The following is a 4,617-nucleotide window of genomic DNA, read 5'->3' on the forward strand; positions in this document are numbered from 1 at the left end:
TATGCAGACTTGGTTTTCTTCCTCTTGGTTAAATATTGAGTTTGAAATTTTGGATTCTTTTTGGTATTTTTACCTGCTGTGAAACATCTTTTTCTCCTCATTATTGATCAGCACCAGCTTTGTCTGAACTACAAAACGAGACAGAAACACAAGCTGTAGTTTTTCAAGTCCTTTCAACTTAATATTCATATAAAAGCAGTTATTGACGTAAAAGAAAAAGAAAGAAAAAATTATTTTATATACACAGTGTTGAGGTTGTTTTCTACAGATTTAAAGACTGGATGTTTTTAACTGGATGGATTTAGGCCAGCCTTCTTCTTATTGGCTGCTCCTGTCAAACAGATGGGTTGAACAGCAGGTGGGCGGGGCTTCTGTTCTCACAGGACTGTGTGCTCGAGCAGTACTGAAAGGCACTTCGTGTGTCAGGGTTCAGTTTGATTGTCCTGGTAAAAACTAACTGCAGAGTTGGAGGACCGAGGAAGCAGCAGAGACAGACAGGAGCAACGACCAGCAGCTTGTACTGGACCAGCAGGAAAAGCCTGGTTTAAAGAGGGTTGTCGAGGATTCCTAGTCCCTTAAGTTTGGATCTCACTGAAGAGCGGAGCAGTGAGAAGCCGGGAGGGGAAAACAGAGGCCTGAAGATTTGGGGTAAGAGCCTCCCGATGGCTCTGGGTCAAAGAGAAGGACAATTGCTGGAAGCTGAGGCGAGAGCGGCCACCACAGCTGACCAGCCAACTTCAGATGCTGTGGTTGAAGTTGAATCTGTATGATGGTTGGAGGAAAGCACCTCAGAGGATTTAATTCCCACACAAATGATCTCTAAAGGTGGTTGAAGCGTTGGAGGTGAATCCCGGTGAGGTTTAAGTCATTGCTGATGTGGAGGAATGAGCCCAACCTTTGGAGGGAACAGAAGGATTGCTGATGTGTGTCTATTGAAAACATCACTTTCCTGACAGCTTACAGGTGAGGATCATGTAGACCTCACACAGTTCATTAGAGTATAATTTAGATAATAACTTCCTCTACAGTCTTACTTTCATAGATCTTGAGATACTTCAGTAGTTAAAGGGCAGCAGAAACATCTGTAGGCACTTTTTCACTGTTCTCTGCCAACCACAGCAGCAGGTCATAAATCGAGTCACAGCAGCTGTTTCAGGCACAAACCAGAGCACGCTTTCTGCTCGGTGTTCAGGAGTGGACGAGTTAGGAATCCAGACGTGGTCGGGCACATGAAATAAAGCCTGCTGGCTGCAGACGCACAGAGTACACGCCCACCAAGCTCTTCATTTTCAAATCACATGACTAATCTTTTAAATTAATCTTTCTTTGTTTGAACATGCAGCGAGACTTTTAAAAAAAGATTTTCCAAGTTCGAGTGATGCTAAACAATCACCTGTTGATGAGGGAGAGATGCTGTGGTTTCTGCAGAGCCGTGAGTCCAGACGAGCGTTTCTCCTCGGCTGTGTTACTTTCAGGTCTCTGTGGACAGCAGCGTGTTGAAGTGAGTTCTTATTCGTGGGGAAACGTCGCTCGCTGTCAGTCTCCTCTCTCCGTCCTGTTTCCTCCTCTTCTCAGTTTCATCTGTTCCTCCTTTTTTCCCGGCAGCGAGCTGACCCTGCCTGCGCCGACGCCTCCAGCATTCTGATTTGTTCTCTGAATGTTTTAAATCCTTTCATTCCGATCTTGAATGTGACATTGTGCATATATTGCCGGTGGGCTGTGGAACAAATAGTTGAATCATAAAGAGTCGAGCGTGGTCATCAGAGACAGAAAAACATGAAAGAGATGCAGGACTCAGGAAAACTGCTACAGCACTAGACGGTGAGGAATCCCATTCACAGGGCAGCTTTCTTTCAGTTAACGGATCATTTTTACTCCCACGGTATGTTTTGATAGTTTGTATAACCGGTGTGCCTTCTGTGGGAACATTATTATTCCTGCCAGACACACAGAGGTTGAGTGGAAACCATGGAGGGGGTGATATCAGGATATTTCATCTCCGAGTCTGAAAACTACAAATGTGAGCCTCTGTTTCTCTGGATTGGAAGAGCTGTCACGTCGTGAACACTTACGGGGACACATTAAGCTAATGGGTTCGTCTCGCTGGAGTCCACACGTGGAAATTAAATCTTCATTTTAAATATTTTTTGCATCCCATTCTCGTCCACAGGTGTAAAGTGTGGCAGCAAACAGAAATAATGTTGCCATGGATGCGCTGGGTTTAGTTGGGCTGCAACTTCTGTTTTTAACTTTTTATTGTTCATATTCTGTAAATATAAGTACGCTGAAAATACCGCCTACAGCTCTGCTTAGTTTGAGTCTGTGTGTACCACAAATTACTTTGAAACTGAAGAAAACCTTAAACCCTGATTCTCAGTGCAGCTTCTGAGTGCTTTAGTAGACGTCATCAGTCACTCTGTCCTCTGGTCATTTAAATTATCACCTCCTTTTAGCCACCAAGTTTACAAAAATTAGCCTAAATTTAATGCAAAATCCCCCAATTTGGAAACCTGAAGGTGTTGGTTAATACTGGCAGGTCCAGCTTGTTCTCTGTGAGCTTCAGACTGCATTATATCTGTAAGATACACCAAGACATAAAGATATTTATTGAAATCATAATATTTGACTAATTTTTTTCTAATCATGTGCTCTATTCAATTCGATTTAAATTTGGAAGTCGATTATCACAACAACAGTCGCCTCAAGGTGCTTTATATTGTGCAGTAGACCCTACAATAATAGATACAGAGAAAAACCCAACAATCATATGACCCCCTATGATCAAGCACTTTGGTGACAGTGGGAAGGAAAAACTCCCTTTTAACAGGAAGAAACCTCCGGCTCGGTGAGGGGAGGAAGACAAAAGACACGCTGTGGTAGAGAGGTAATTTTAAATGCAGAATTTCAACAAACATCAGCAAACACACAAACTGTTTGTGTGTTTGTCTCACAGTGTGTTGCAGCTAAAACTCCAGCTGCTTATTTCACCGGGAGAGAAAAGACAGAGCTAAGTTCACTCAGAGATGGAGAAAGATAAGAAAGACAGGAGAGGAGAGGAAGAAGAGAGCTTAGATTTAAAAGGAAGGGCTGCTCATTTAAAGCTCATATGTAAGTCCCCATGTTTTTAAATCTGTGCATGTGATATGTTTTTCATACTGTGAAACCTGCTGTAAATCAAACTGAGGCAGTTTTTTAAAGGCTGCATGAGAATCTGCAGGATAAACAGCTTAGTTTGCTGCACTGTGATGGATTTGCAGTAAAGAACAGTGTGTGACTGGTGCACAGTGGCTGTGCTTCATGCTCACAGCTTATAGCAGAGATTCATATGAATGTTAGCTTATGATGCTGATATTCATTCACTGAATCTCACCTTCATACCAACTTTATAGTATCTAATGTAAAGACAGCATCAACAGTGTACTGTCAGTGCAGAGGATGGGCATCAGCCAGGACAACTCATAAAACATCTGCTCACATCTGGCTGAATTCAGACATGTACACCCACAAAAGCAGCAGGTCAGCTGATCACAGCCTGTACACTAAGAACATCTACTGGAGCTCTCAGTAGAAGTTATTGTGAGTTATGATTGTTTTCCCCACACTGAGCCATTACAACCAGTTTAGTGTCCCCCCACCGGCTGCATCCACGTTAGCCCCTGACTGCTCACATTTTCCTGTTCAGAGGCAAAGTCACCCTCTACATTCTCTGCTCATGAGATTCAAGATGAGAATATTTATTAGAATTAAAGTTTAAACTGAAGTAAAGTTTGTATTGTCATCTGCTAATATTATTTAATTATTACAGTAATAAAGCACAAGGCTCAGTTAGCTTTGCATAAAAATAGCTGGTAGTAACTTCCTCCAAAGAACTACTTTTACTTTCTTACTTTGAGTACTTTTCAGAGGCGAAGTTGAATCAGTACTTCAACTTTGACTGTAGTATTTTTCAACACTAGTACTTCTTTTTAAGTACAGAATATCTGTACTTTGGCCACCTCTGATTGTTATGAGCAGTGCACTATATTACCCCCCCGTAGATGGGTCTTGACTATGATGAAGACAAATAAAAAATATAAATATTTATTGTGAAAATCTGCTCATAAGAAAAGGAAAATTAAAATGCTTTAAGGTTTCTTTCTCTTTTTTTTTTTTTTTTTTTTTCTTTTAAATGACATCAGAAACAGCAGTATGCGACATTACGTGATGGCAGAGCTTCAGTTCATCCTTTGTCATTTTTTTTTTTTTTTTTAAATAAATAGGACAGGGGGAATGAATGAGAGAGAGGGGGGGAGAGAAAGAAAGAAAACCAAAGGGGAGAAGAGACGGTGAGAAGGGGGGGGAAGAGAGAGAGAAAAAAAAAAACTCCTGGGTCACCTGTATGGAGAAAAAAAACAAACAAACAAACAAACAAAAACAAACAGAGGAGACAGCAAACAACAAAGAGCAACATAATAATAGAGAAAACAAAGCACCATCAGGTTTCTTTCTCAACGCTGTGTCATATCACCATATTTGTGACACAGCTGTCACAGCGCGTGCTGCTCTGAAGTGTCCACGCGGGGGCGCAGCACGCGCAACAAACGCGCGTGGAGCTGCTGAGCTGCAGACGGCTGTCAT

Source organism: Aulonocara stuartgranti (assembly GCF_965226115.1).
Source record: "Aulonocara stuartgranti genome assembly, chromosome: 5".
NCBI classification, from domain to species: Eukaryota; Metazoa; Chordata; class Actinopteri; order Cichliformes; family Cichlidae; genus Aulonocara; species Aulonocara stuartgranti.